Below are 15687 nucleotides of genomic sequence, written 5' to 3'. Positions count from 1 at the left end.
CTTTAAAATATATAACACAAAAAAAAGATATTTTATATTATATATATATATATATATATATATATATATATATATATATATATATATATATATAAAAACACACAACCAAAACTGAAGAAATGGATAGTGCCGTTTCTGTAAACAAAATTGTCCTTCAAATAATATAATTAGAATGGAAATTATCAAGCTCATTTTAATTTAACATGTGATTAATTGCTTAATGCGACAGGCTTAAGCAGACAAGAAGAAACAAAAGCACTGATCCAGGAGTACTTTCTATATGAGAGAAATAAGTTCAAGGCAGTAGTTTCGTGGATTTTTGTACATACAGTTTAATATAAAGACCAAATCAGTTTGGTAAGCAGCAAAGTCTGTATTGAACAGGCTTTGCTGTTCAATACAGGCAGTAGTCAGCCTGTTGCTGACTACTGTTAAAGCAGTGTGGTGTGTTCTGACATCAGCTACACAACAAAGAAATATTTCTGGATCCGTGGAATTCGCAAACAAGATTTGACATGGCAGTCCTTGTGCAGAAATGCAGGCAGAGTATTAAAACATTCAAAACACAACTCATGCGTCAGAGGGAACGTCTCGCTCACCCACAGAAGCCGACTGGAACACATCCGGGCCCATAATGGCAGGAAGATTTTATAGATTTACTTGACACTGGTTCAAGCTTAGCCTGATGTAGAAGAGAAGGGCTTGGGTACAGAAAACTGAGCTCATGGCTCACGGAGTGCCTGTCCGTTTTCAGCACTGGATGTGAAGTTTATTTCTTTTTGCACCCAGTTGCATCATGTTGAGAACTGATGCCGTTTCCACATTTCTGTATTTGTATTTTACATTTAGAAAGTGATTTCTGTTGTGTCAAGTCTAAGTGAAATTCATAACATGAAAATGGAGAAGGAACCAATCAAAACCAGTGCTGTAAATCACACCTCCCTCCCTGATCATAAGTCATTTATAATAAATGATGCTGCGACTCTTTCCAATCATTATCGTCTGCCTACCAAACATTAATACTGCTTATCAAAGAAAAGTGTTGCACATAGAATGAGAAGTTTTCGTAAACAATCCGAAGTGACAGATACAAGTAAATAAAAGAAAAACACTTTCTGATGTTTCTTTCAAAGAATCTTTTAGATATGCTCAAGGTGCCTTTTGGTGTAGAGTGATGACATTCCACCGGCGGCAATATTTCATGCAGAATGACATGCTCCACTGCTTTGAATGAGCGTTTTCTCTCAGCGCTGAGAGAAATAAATGTAATAAAGCATTGCAAACACATACTGCAACCCAACCATTAGAAAACAGGAAAACTGTAGATTGGAAAAAACATCATCAACAGGAAGATTTGACACATTCAGATGTTTGGCTTGTGAAATTGCCAAACATCCAGTTCTTGAAATAAAATATGGATTTATTTACTAAGGCGGGAAAAGCAACCCAAACCACTTGACCCTAATTTCCCCCTTCATTCAATTTCACAAGCCAAACATAATTATTGTCTAATTTATAAAGTCAGTAAAAATACATAAAGATCTGCATATTGTTTAAGAATAATCAAGAAACAAAGGCATTGACAACTACCAGACAAGAAAATGTTACAAAGTCATTTCTCAGGATTTTGGACCCGAGAGCCAAAAAATCTACAGAGAAAACATGGAGCAGTGATGAAACTTCATGTTTACAGAAATGATCCCCAGAATGCACTGACAACTCATCCAGGAGATCACAGACGTACCCAGAACAACATCTAGATCTCTGCAGTTGTTGGGTCAGTTATGGTCAGTTTTTATGATTCATCAATAAGAAAAACTCTGCTGAAATGGAATAATTTCAAGCTATAAACTTCAATGGACCAAAGAAAACACAAAGGTCTGTATTAGATTTGCCAAAAAAACCTCTGGGTGAGAATGAAAAGGTCATACTAAAACTCAAACACTGTGGTGGGAACGTGATTGTCTGTGGGAGCTTCGCTTGCCATAACTATTGAAACAATGAACAGTCACCAGTTCATGACCTCAAGTTCAGTCTTCCTCCGAGTGCCTCTAAAAAGACTCTTCTGCTTTGTGCATTTCCTCGGGTTACTTTTGTTTAACATTAAAATGTGTTCCTTCATCTGAAAAATGTGAATTCTAGTATTTTTTTTATTTCTTTAATTGTGGATTTTATGCTAACAAAACCAAGCTAAAACAGAACATGGACCAAAACCTCTCATCTCCAGTTGTCTGCACATAAGGCTCATTTATTGGCCGTGACACGTCAATTTCTAACACCACACAGCAAGGGTTTGGGTAAGAATGAGAGATTCATTAAAGTTCATTCTGATGCCTCCAGGGAAATCAACAGTGATAGAGTCAAAGGGCTTCACTATAATCCAGTCTTCCCTGATATGAGTAATACAATCTGTGGAGCTTTATGAGTAATATAGAGGGGAATATTTAAGCTGACAGAAGACTTCAGGGGGCAATCACTGAAGAGGGAAATGATTTAAATAGACAAAGACCTTCTTTGAGTTGTTACGTCCTGAAGCCCCTGATGTCAAGGTCCAGTACCTCGAGTGACTGACTTGAATCATGACAGAAAGGTACCTGAAAAACCTTTTTTTAAATACATAAAAATTACAATAAGGAATATCAAAAAGTATGGAAATAAAATGTGGCAACAAAATTATGAAATGCTCTTTAAGAAAGAAGCAAAGAACCCATCCATCCATTTTCTATACTCCTTCGTCCCTTAGTGGGTACAAACAACCAGGCACACACTCACACCTAGGGACAATTTAGAGAAACCAGTTAACCTAACTGTGGGAGGAAGCCGGAGTACCCAGAGAGAACCCACCATTAACAGGGAGAACATGCAGAAAGACCCCAGGCTGGGAATCGAACCCAGAACCGTCTTGCTGCAAGGCAACAGCTCTACCAACTGCGCCACTGTGCAGCCCGAAGCAAGGAACCATTAGTTTATAATATCTATTTAATAACAGTAACACATCTGGAGTGAAACCCTGCGTTTAAAAATGTTTTAGTTAGTTAGGTATGATTAATATCCTTCATATAATAGTGAGTAGTTGGGCAAAAGGTTGCCTTGCTCCAGACCGGCCGTTAATCACAGCAGATGTAGCTTTGACTTTCACGTTTGTGTGCTCATCACAGACACTAGCCTGAGACACACAGGCGACTTCTAATGACTCCACTTTATGTCTGAATAATTAAAGTTTGGCTTGTCGGAACCAGTTTCCAGCCCAGGTCCCCAACCCTCAGAAGGATGGTGAAACCGCCACGTCAGCACCTTTTGAGGGCACCGCCTGTGATTTATGGCGTGTTGTCAACGATTTCGGCTGGAAAAAAGCCAATGGGGTTCATTTCGTTTTGGGTTCGTCTGCAAGCCGCTGCTTCAGAGACTTCGTTTGAAAGTTAATGTATTTTTCTTACCATCACTGCATTGTTGTTGTTAGTGTGAGGCTTTGAATATTGGTTCCATGTGCGATTATTAATTTAAGAGAATGCAATTTTCTGTCTTGAGTATTATTGCACCTGTCAAAAGGTTTATTGCTTCATTAAGGCAAAGCTTCCAGAACTATTAAGAGGTTTTGCGATGGAAGCTGCAGCCCTTTATGACAATTTAATATGTGTCTTTTTTTAATACAAGAATGTATTTAGCTGTAAGGACTTTGCAACTACTAGTTTGTCAACCAAATCTGGTAAATGTTAGAGCTATTTATTCTATATTTGTAGAAAAACAAGACAAAATTACAAACAGTGAGAACTAATAAATATGGCAAAGAATGCAGAATATAATTCCCAGCTCAAGCAGAAGAAAAGATTTTAATTGTTTATTTATTGACTAATAAAAGAGATTTGTTTCCCTCAGAGGAAATCTATAATTATTCGGTTTACTCCAGCAGATTCCCGTTCGATTTCATGACAGCGAGGTTTCCTGTCACACAACACCAGTTTCAGTGATTCTTTGAACAATAAATAGCCAATATTAGCGGTTTTTTCCAACAAAGAAATACACAGGCTGTCAAACACATCAAGTGCTTTTGCTTTTAGTACTGATTACATGGAGGCGAGTGGGACTGAAACACTTTCTTTCATTCCCAAAGGACGTCGGCTGAACGGCAGCAGTTTATTTGTCAAGGAAGTTTAGAGTTATGAGATTTGGCATTTAAGATTACAATTTTGTTGTTGTGGAAGAAGTGCAGGCTGCTAAGAGGTAAAGCCGGATGTCAGGAGCAGGAGGGTTCAACTGAGTTTAATTTTAAACAAAACTAAAGGAAGCTATGTCTACAGACCAAACAGACTAAGCTGAGACATATGAAACAAGAACAAAGAACCCCTGATGGCAGATTAATGATAAACAAACTTGATCTGTATCAACAACCAATAGAATTAATGTATTTTGTGGTGTGGTACTTTCAAAATCTAATTAACCATAAAACCAGAACCTGACTTCAAAAAAGAAACTAATATTAATCCTGAAGGAAGCAACACATCTGAGCCAATGAAAGCATCTAACAACACAAAGGAAATCTGTTTGTTACCTTGCATAAATCCAACTTTAAAAGACATTTCAACATATGTTTGCGTAATATTCCATAACAAATGAGCACACAGCATCATATAATTGATTCTGGTTCACTACACAATTAATTAATTGTGCTATAATGTTTCAAGGCACTGTAAATTGTTTGATTGCTGGAAAACAAAACGTGTTCTCTTGTATTATAGACACAACAATAAAGCCTTTACAGCTGACTCCAATTGCTGCCTCTTTGTACAATGATTAAAACAACTTATGGTGCAATTTCATTCAGAAAAACATCCAAATTACACATGGCCACCACATCCTATGACATTCAGCTGTAGGTACACACAGAGATAAGTGATGTGTGCAGTCACACTTTAACTAAACCGCTCGTAAACCTGACTGTGATTGTACCATAATGCTATGGATGATTACACGTAACTGCAGATTGAGCTGCTAAATAGTTGTGTGCAGGAATTAAGTTTTCTTCAGTTATCTCCAGTTATTTATGTCCTGCCTGATTTCTAAATAATGTAGACAGGAATGCAGCTATAATGTAATGTGCTTATGGTGAGTTAGACATTAATTTGCGATTATGTTTTGTTAAATGAAAAAGGACTCTGTGTTAAATTACCTCTCATGGATATAAACACCGATTGTTCTGCAAGGTAGATTTTACCTGGATTTACTGAGCTACCAGAAACAGAGTATCAAATTAAACTGTGTGTTAGTGGATCATTGACTGCATCAAGCCCCTAGCTTAGCTAAACACAACAGTGTATTTGTGGCTCCCCACCAGCCACAAATACACTGTTCTCCAAAGTGCCTCAATAAAATCACAATGTTTAACAATACGTGAGAGCACAGAGCGGCAGCAGCACCGCACATCGTCGGGGACATGCGACGTTCACAAAGCCGTGCGACTCAGTCCTCTCACTACAAAGATTTATGGCGGAAACCCCTCATCTCTTAAATCTTCAGCCTAAACACCCCACTGGTTCCACTGGTTAGTTCTGCTGACAGGTGTTATTAGAATATTTCTGCTTTGTGCAAAGCAAGGAGAAACGCAAGCAAAAACTGTTGGCTCAGGTTTGGTGAATCCAGTGGGACTATACTCCAGATGCATGGTGGCAACAAACTCTGTTGCCCAGGTGGCTAAGCAGCACATAATGCCGCAGCTGAGCTGCTGCAGCAGGCCTCCTGGCAGCAACACAAGAGCTGCCAGTCATTAGAGGAAAAAACTGAGTCTCCACAGAAATGACTGGTTTATTTATTCCAAAATGAGGGGAACTGGGGACATAGGACATATTTCACCAGCAATAAATAATACAGCAAGTACTCAAACACTACTTTAACATATTCTCACTTGGATAGAAGTAAAAGAGTAAACACTAAGTAACTAAGTATTCAGGCTGGTTAAGTACTGAGTACTGCTTAGTCAGATTTAATTTGTGAAAATCATGTAATCAATCAGGCAATTGCAAAATAGTGTGTAGATTCTGGTACTTTGGATAATAGAAAAATAAATCTAATCATTACAAAATAACATTTTTCAAATCTTCCTTTTTTACAGCATAGAACATCTAAACAGTTTGTAGAAATTAAGTCAGAATGTGTTCTGTAAGTTTTTCTGAAAAGTAGCTTGAAGTATCTTATTACACTCAGTCATCTGTTAGTCCAGGAATGTGTACTGCATGTTTAAGACGACGTCTGGTTACCAGTCACCTCATAATGCAGCCTGGTCGACTGATGGATCTTCCAAGTTCAGAAAGGTGTCCTGTAAATTCAACAAATACAAACTTATGGAAAGTAACATGTAGGTACCAGATACATTTTGTGAAGTGATCTTTAACTTCTGAAAGATACCCTGTAAGTCCTAGCATAGTAAACAATAAGTTCTAGAAAGCATCCAAAAATAAATCATCTGATTATACATTTCACTCCATATAGGACTCTATAGGCTCCAGAAAAAATAAATAATTTCCAGTAGAGTGTTCTATAAGACATAGAGAGTACATTGTAAGTTCTAGTAAGTATCATATTGCTTTCAGAAGGTCATCTGTAAGTTCCAGGAAGGTACCTTGTAAGTCCAGCAAAATATTTTCTTAACTTTTGGGAAGTAACACGTAATTCCAGAAGAGAGCCCTGTAAGTTTCAGAAGGTATCTAGCTACAAGTCATCCCACAGCACAGCCTGGTCCACAAAGGTATCCTGGAAGGTCCAGCAGGTCTGGGTCGGGTTGTGTAGATTTTTCCTCCCACTATGGCAGCATACTGAATGTGGAGTGTCTGGCTTGTACCGGTTTTAAATGAAGAACCTAAATGATATTAAGTGCTTCTTGCATGGATTATTGTGGACTTTTTATGCTTCATATACTACATGGAGATGCAATATCTCAAAATGCAAATGCACATGCAGTTCCCCTGATAATATTTTAATTAACTCTGTAATTCATGCAGCCAGGCGTTCTTATCTCTGCTTTAAGTGAAAGGACAGCTGTTTGACCAGATGAGGTTGAAGCTTGAGTTTATGTGCAGAGCACATACAAAATGCACTTTAATATGCCAAGGGTGCAATAACAAGAATTAAAGCTTGCATAGTCTCAAAATGACTAAGATAAATCTGCAGAGTCTGACAGGTGTGTTGATCATTCTGACAGTACTAAAGCAGGAACTAAGTCTCTCACACTTTCAGAAATCTCTGAATGTGCTGTTGGAACTAACTCAGCAGCTCTCATATTTTTAGCTTCTCAGTGATGGATGATGGTGTTAGTGCCACAAGAAATTTTGCTCCTGAGCCAAAAAAAGTAAATGGAAGATTATTAGAGTGCTTAGTATTTGATATACATCCTCCCCACTTAATGTTTCTGTTATCCACTCTAATTAATGTGACTTTAATATTTATGAACTCTGCTGCAAGCTGTTGTCACTGAAATCTGTCCAATTCTGGCAGAGGTTGACCAAAGTCATTCCCAGGCTCCTAAAGAAGCGTTTTTATTTACATTGTTGACTTATTACATGTCTGCTTTCTTCATTAAAAGGTTTGCTTTAATCCAGGACAAATTCTCTTATCAGGGCCTAATGAGCAAGTAATTTCAAGTGGTAACAACAGTGTAGTTGATATTTATCACAAACAAAAGGGTCAAATTAGACATCAAGGGAAATGTCACCGGGAGCAGCAACCTTTATAGAGGAGTCGGCCTTTGAGCCTCAGTGGCAAAGATGGAGAGTCATTGGGTGGAGGTGGAGTGGTCCTGAAACATAATGAGGACTGCTGTAGTGTCTGAGGCAAAAAATAACTCTATTTTAGGATTGCATCTCCGGATGCGTCATCTGAAAGCTGCTATAGGCTGCACAACCAGTCTGTTTCTATAGATGCATACACATGAACACCCTCTTCACGATTCCTGAACAATCTGGAGTAAAAGTCAAGGATTTACCAAGTCTGGATAACTATGGAAAAATGTTTTTGTTCTGTTTTTCAACCAATATACATCCAATCATCCAGCTTTCGTGTGAAGTTATCATCCATCCGTCCATTGTTTGGTCATAATCCATCCGTTTGTTGATCTTCCATCCATCCATTAGACCAGTGGTTCCCAAACTTTTTCTCCTGGGCCCCCACAGTGGTTTCAAAACCATTTCTGGGGCCCCCCTATGGCTTACAAATAGCTGTCTGGATGAACAATGTGTGTGAGCAAAGGTTGGGGGGGGGCAGGTTATCCTTAGAGACTCCCAGCCCCAGCTCCAGACGAACAAGGGTGGGGGAATCAGGGAATCAACTTTTTGGGGGCAAAATGAACCATAGCTGAACATAGACAACAACCCCAGCAGCCTACAAGCTACTTGTTAACACGCTTAAGGTGATGTATTGATATTAGCTAGTCATCTTGTAGCCCCCTAGAGGGGGCGCACCCCACAGTTTGGGAACCTCTGCATTAGACCATCGACTCGTCCGTTTAATCACCATCCTTTGACTTATCCATCCATCCATCAGTCAATTGAATTGAATCCGTTTCAATTCCATTGAATTCAAAAATACTTTATTTACCCCAAAGTGAAATTAATATCTTCCAAGTTTCATTATAGATGGTGATGCTGTGTTTGAAGTATCTCTGGGAAAAGGCCTCCGACTGCGGACGGCTGACATGACATGCTTACAGCTTGTCTACTAATTCATATAATGTACTTTTGCTATGCTTCTGTGAGTCTCTGGAAAGATTGAGGCTCTTTGCCGCCGCTCTTTGGTTTTGACCAACCATGACGCCGCCTTCTCAACTGCACTGGGGTTTCGGGTTGTAGTTTTAGGTATTACCTGAGCTTTTGAGATGCTAATCTGCTGCTCCCATATGTGTAAACAATTACTTGCTGCCACGGTAACACATATTAACACCTGTCCAAAAGTTAAAAAGGGCAAAAATCCAATCACCTGCATAGCATTCAAAACCCAAGGGAATAAGCATGCAATAATTTAACCCAAAAAATATGACTAAAAGTCTAGAAAAAGAAGCAATCAGAAGTACCATAACAGAGCTACTCCAACATGCTGGCACCACAAACGGTGCAATCCATCATCCATTCATCTACTTATCCATGCATTCATCCATTTGACCATCCACCTGTCATCTTCCTTCCTTCTTTCTGCCATTTATTTTAGGCATCATATTTAAACTCTGATCACTGATAAAAAATAACTACCATAAATTCATGGTAGACATCCGTCTGTGTGCCCAAATAAATATTTTTAAAAATGACTGAGAACAGTGTAAATTTGCGTTTGGAAAAGTATTGAATTTTGACATGAAAAATGTGAAAGGACTCTGCAGCATGCACATTTAGGGCATTCAGGCACCGTGAGACGTATGAGAAATGGATTGGAGTGTAAATGCGACTTGTGATTTTATCGATGAATCACTTGAGTCTCGCTTGGATTATTTGGTCAGCAGCTTCTCTGAGATATAAAGCTGGAGATCTAGATTCAGCGCCGATATTGGAAGGGGATTTCAGATATATCCCGACCTCACTGTGATTCCCTGCTCCGCGCACTCTGCAGATGAATTAGTTTGTTTAGTTTTCATATACACCCCATGAGCACGCTGCAAGATTGAAATTTAATGTCAGGCTAAAACTCCCGAGGCCGATATTGATGTTAAACTTTAGCTTAAATGTCTGCGATGCAATCCGCGGGAGGTTTTACCTCTCTTCCTGAACAGATGATGTGACGCGTTTGGTCCTCAGTGCACTCTCTGTGCAGTCAGTGTGCAGCTTTGCTTGCATGATAAAACATCTTGCCCCAGGTTTAAGTCATAAAAGTGAAGCTGCTGGGCCAGAAAACCACATTTTCTGAGTAGGTAATCATGACCATTAATCATGTTGGCATTATTCGCTTTTTCGGCGACCAAAAGGAATAGGTCTGGGCTAAGGACTCTACCTCCGCGCTGTTGGTGAATATGTACTACCCCTCCCTCGCCCTGCAGGTCCAAATAAATGCATATAACACAACCCACAAAGCCTTTTTTTCTGACTCACGGCCATTTGGACTGATTTGTGGCTGCAGCTGTGTGAAATTATCTGAATTGTGGCAGTTGAGCAAAAAAATATATACAGCAAATTAGCCATGTGTGGGACGAAGTTTTCTTAGATACCCACGACTGTCGTGACACAAACAACTTATGCTACTAAAAAGAAACATAGCAAGAAGAAATAGGAATAGTTATTCTTACACATTTAGCTGTGGGTAATGTTGCTTTGAAGCGACAAATAAGAATATTTATCAATTTAAATAAAAAAGTTTTTTAAAGATCCAAAGTATCAGAAAAATAGAAATTAAAAAATTTAAAACAATAACATCAAAAATGTAAATCCAAAACAGCAGTATAAGACTAACAATAGAAAATACTGCTTTATTCTACTGCTAGATTATACTTTCATTTTATAGGTGTTTCTCTTTGCAATACCAACTTAAGTCGCTAGAGAAATACCAGAATATTTCAACAAAATAAGCAATAAAATTAATAAAAACAACAAAACAAAGCAGTATTTCATTGTTAAACATATTAATTTATTAAGAGAGCCAAAGAATGACTTGTAGCTCTACAGCTGTAGGCTGCAGCATATATCATCAACAGAAATTGATTTAATATTTACTATTCAGGGTTCATAATGGGGTCCAGAACCAGTTCTACCAAGTATCTGGACCTGGTTCAGAACCGCTCATGTTGATGAGTTAGAGACATCGCTACATTAATTCATCTTAAATTTCAAAAACTCCAGAGAAGGTAAAATTTTGTGGCGTAAACAGCATTGCTTTCCACTAATCAGCAGAGTACTATAAGCCTGGCGATCCACCAAGCAGAGAACTATAAGCCTGGCGATCCACCAAGCAGAGTACTATAAGCCTGGCGGTCCACCAGGCTTTACTTGGGCCCCCACCAGGCTAAATGCTGTTTTTTAAAACACCAGTAACAGTAAAGATGGATTAAGCTAGGTATATACAGTAGTTGCACCAATTGCACCATTCCTTCACCTGCCTGTTGGCCTCACGTCATTTCAAAATTATGATGCCTGCCCAACCCCATCTGAGTTTTTGTAATTTAAAAATTCATGGTCCCTAGCGCCCTGACCACCGGGCAGCAGGATTTCTGGGGGAGACCGTGCTGATAATAAGCTGGTCTTCAAAGTAAATATCCCCAGTATGTTTTCTTCATTTTCGCTAATGCCATCAAGAAAACCACTAACATATCCAAAGTATGTCTTCAAAAGGGTTAACTGCTGGTTTGATACCAACTATCTGAAAACCTTCAAACTATTCTTTCACCACCTGGAAATCCCACTTCGGATAAAAGCTAAAACAATGTTTTAGAGTAGGTTGTAGATATTATTCCTTATCTACACTAACATGCGTCTTTTTTCTTGTAGTACAACTTCTAACGGTGAATCTTGGTAAAGACTTTCTGTTGTACCGGATCGTCCCCAAAAAATTTACGTGACTTTTCATTCTATGCAGTGAAAGAGACCCACAGCAGAGTAAATTTAAGCAAAGTACCCAGTTCCAGCGAGTCCGATGTGGAAATGAGCTTCTCTTTCACAATGCAGCAATTTGTTTTCTGTGTCAATACCTTGAAAGCAAGGCAAGCCACTCTGTTTATTTCAAGACTCCAATCGATCCAGAGAACTCTATACAAGTCAAATTGCCTTGGAAACAAGTAACACTCATCACTTGCATTCAGGAGACTCAAAGACTGAAGACAGCTGAAAAAACTGGCTTAAGATGAGCAGTTTTTGCTGTTTCACCTTAAACGTGGCTGCCTTTCAATTACCATGCTCTCCAATGTTGTTATTCTGCTGTGCCTTTTGGGAACTGGGTGACTGCTTGGGAGGATTATGATAAAATTAGGTCATACACACAATGAAACTGCTGCAGTTTGTCATTTTGCAATGTGCTGCCATGTTACCAACCCATAACAAGGTCGGAAAATGCCGCCATGGGTCTTTTTTTTTTCCTTCAATAATTTAAAAAGCAAACTGATAGCTGCAAAGCCCCTACCTCACCTTATACCCAAACTGCCACTACTGGCAATGTTGCTGACAAACTGTGGTGATACTGGATAATGACTTCTCTCATGTGGTGGAAAGAAATAACGGAAGACGTTATTAGATTGGGAGCTAATTTAGAATCTGAGCCAGCTTAAACCGAGACTTTATCTCACCGGTGCAGCAAGTCAACGATGCACATAAAATCACCTCATGCTGTCAGGTCTTATCGTGGAAGTCTTCATGTCTTAAAGGTGGGGTTAAGCATCCTCTTCATGTTCATTTTGGTAGAGGAAGCACACAGCATGCCTGAGCTTTACATTATCTGGATTTATGTGTTATAAATCTAGAAGTGATTGTCTGGAAAATGAAGCTCATTGTTAAAACTTTTTTTATCCTTTAATTTTATTTAAATCATGTTTATTTTAATTGGCTTGTCTCTTCCATCTGGAGGTCTGAGTTACTGTGGTTTCGTCTTCAGCTTGCCTCTTATTACATCTGCTCCTTGTTTCTGGTGAGTACACCTGTTTCCACTTACCTAATCAGTCTGTGCAGTACTTCAGTTTTCCCTCCACTCTAGTTAACGCGATGCTGTGTTCCAGGTGTGTATGCGGCGCCTTCGCTCTGCTTGGTCCGTATCGCATCAAATACAATTTTAGTTTTTAGACCCCTGTTTAGATATTATTAAAGGCTACAATCAATGTTTAGCGACATAAATGGCATAATTCTTTAAATGAATCATAATGTCAGATAAGTAATTTTATTAAAATAAAAAAAAATCACTGCAAAATGAATCTTTGGAGGTTGCTTGTTGCTGTAGATCATAAGGCTCACACTATTTTCTAGAAATAAAGAAATTTCATAATAATGATTAAAATTGAAAACCAGTGTACCTACTGGTCTTCAACTATGTGAAATGAAACTGGGAATGTTCAACTGATGATTATCAGGCACTCCTGCTCTCAGTTAAGTGGAGTGTTAAATGCAATGCACCTGGCTTCTAGTTCCCACCACTCAGCCCTCTGAAAATTTCAAAGCCAGCTCTTATCTTAAGGATCAAATGTCCTGTATAATTGTGGTGTATTACTTTTCCAAAACCTTATTATCTCCTTTGTCATCTCCTTTGGCAGGAGCTTTTTAAGTGCTATCAATTTAAGGTGTAGCTACGTAGCAAGAAAATATCAAAATTATAAAGGATAGTGGGTCCAGAACACCCACTATCCAAATTAGACCAATTAAATGTTTTTGTCTCATTTAACAAAAGACAAGTTTAGTTTTTCTTAATCATTTCCTTAAAGACTAGCAGTGGTCTCAGCTTTACTTTAAACAGTTCAGGTTTGACACACTCTCCTTAAAAACTGAAAAAGCCCTTCAGATTGAAGCAAACTGAAAACCTCACATCAGACACCAAATTCAGTTGGACTACCAAGCTGCATGTTGTCATACAATGTTTAGACTGGTCACAACACGTGTAAATGGCAGCTTGGCATTCATTAAACATGCATACAGTAGACTGAAGTAAATCTGCATATACGCGAGACTGACTACAAATACCTGTTTTAATATTTTAAACACATATACTTAATATGCAATATTACTACACACATTTAAAGCTATCATGGCAGAAGCAAATGCCTAGAGTCGAATGGCAGCTCTGCATATCGTCATCTTTCTAAAATAACGGTCCAAGTCATTTTTTGCTAAGATTATTTAGGAAAAAAAATATTTTGACAAAAAAATAAATAAATACTTCGGCCATTATTTAGGAAGGCGACAATATGCTAGCCAGTAGCATGTCACGTAGCATTGCGCTGCCCCCTGGTGGAGCAATGCCCTGATGATGAGCCATATCATCCCTCTACGTTCCCAACAAGGTCAAATATTTCAATGACCATCAAAAGTGTTTGTAAAACATATTTATGCACTAATTTAGTCCAAAATATTATAAAAAAATACTAATTTGTTACAAAACCACACAGGAGGTCACAAGAAACACAGAGGGTCATGGTGTGGAAACACCAGCCATTTCTCACAACAAGGTAATGCTATTTGGTTACCTGAGCAGACACGAGATTGGCGGTGGCTGCATCATGCTGAGGGAAAGGTGTTCTCTGGCAGGGACGGTGAAACTGGTGATGTGAAGATGGATGGAGCCAAAAACAGCACAACACTGAACAGGAGTAAAAGAAACCGTTGGTAATTGCTAAGCAGATGGTTTCAGCTTCTAAAGCACGGCCAACAAACACATGAATAACCAAACTCAACCTGTGGAGGCTTTTACAAAGTGGAGTCACCTTTCAGGTTTGCCTACAACTGCGTTTTTTACATCCTCATCTCATGCAGCTTTACTGTCTTTTCACCTGCAGCTGACTAATAATGAAGAAATGCCATCAAAGTAGCGTTTTAAAGGGCACTTCTCTCACACAGACAACTCTGTGCAAAGATGCTCCCCAGGGAGACTTTCTTTTATTTTTAATCTGCTTTTAAAGTCGCAGAACCTTAAAAGGTGAGAAGAAAATCTGGTTCTCTTTTCTGCCATCACTCTGTTCAATATATTGAAGGTTTATGGTTTTGATGTGCTGTATAACCTCCTTTCTGTGCAAAAAGGCATGTTTACAAATAGAAATATTGACAAAAACTTACTGAAAATGACACAGACAGATCATAAACTGGATTATCATGGGTTTCAGACCAACATCTCCAAGTTGCTTGAAGTAAAGAGAACTTTGCTTATCTTTTTTTGGGAGACTCAAACTGAGATACTGAACAAGGTTTTTAAAGCTTTTTTAAAAGATGTTCTCCCCTTACATCTTGTTTCCAAATGCACCAGTTTTTCTTTAGCGCAAATGCAGCTCCAGAAATATATTATTAGGACTGTAAAGACTTATACTGTAGGCCATTTAGGTAGACAAACGTCTCATTTTAGTGTCATTGAAGCCATATGTCCAGCAAGGTTCAATCAGGGATGTAAAATTAATTTATTATCCCCACCATTATGCTGCTTGTTTCCCAGTGTTGGGTAGCAGCTGGGTAATCACACCTATCTGCTGGAGGCATTTTTAATCAACAGCTATAAGGAAAGTGCAACAATGAAATCCTGTTAACTCTGCAACCCAGATGGAAACCATCCGGTGTTAATTACCCTATTCAGGAGCAGCATTGTGTTTGTGTGACTAAGCTTATGAATTTTGTTCCTGAATGTGATGTTGTTGTTATAAAATCATGCAAAAATAGCATTTTAATGTGCTTATTTTTCAATGTTTTTGTAGAACATCGTTTAATGTGAACTGCAACTGGGTACAGGTTTTTCCTTTCAAATTTCTTTTTGGGTCAGTTTTTCATGACATTATATCCGTTTAAGAACAAAACAAATGTCTGCTCGGTTTTATTATCTTTGTTTCCAATAAATCATAAATAATAGGGTGCAGCACATAGTAAAAGGTTTTTCGTTTTCTTTAATTTATAATACAGGGAAAATCCGGAACTGAATGTTTGGTTAAAAACTCATCCTTTAAACCACAGTTATGTTTTTTTTTTTTTCTTATAAATCGGGAAACTAAATACAAAGAGCAGACATTTCTTAGTGTTTCAATCAAAATCCCAACAAAATGATGCTGTATAC

At 38.4% G+C, this 15687-nt stretch overlaps 1 long non-coding RNA gene across 2 annotated transcripts in view; it reads right to left on the bottom strand.

Moving 5' to 3' along the window:
* Positions 1 to 5786: 5786 nt before the first annotated feature.
* LOC106959517 (uncharacterized) overlaps positions 5787 to 15687 on the bottom strand; it is a 15109-nt gene continuing 5208 nt past the window's right edge. Inside the window, exons 2-4 of one of the 2 annotated variants that reach the window (XR_001427374.1) lie at positions 14123 to 14235; positions 12604 to 12735; positions 5787 to 6310 (exon numbers count right to left, since the gene is read on the bottom strand). This is a non-coding gene — a long non-coding RNA (uncharacterized LOC106959517). The remainder of the gene's footprint in view (positions 6311 to 12603; positions 12736 to 14122; positions 14236 to 15687) is intronic. The other variant, XR_001427375.1, reaches the window with a different exon arrangement.

This window comes from Poecilia latipinna, unplaced genomic scaffold (genome assembly GCF_001443285.1).
Source record: "Poecilia latipinna isolate Pla-1442-1.1 unplaced genomic scaffold, P_latipinna-1.0 Scaffold1090, whole genome shotgun sequence".
Taxonomy (NCBI): Eukaryota; Metazoa; Chordata; class Actinopteri; order Cyprinodontiformes; family Poeciliidae; genus Poecilia; species Poecilia latipinna.
This window is presented reverse-complemented; position numbering and strand designations above follow the sequence as displayed.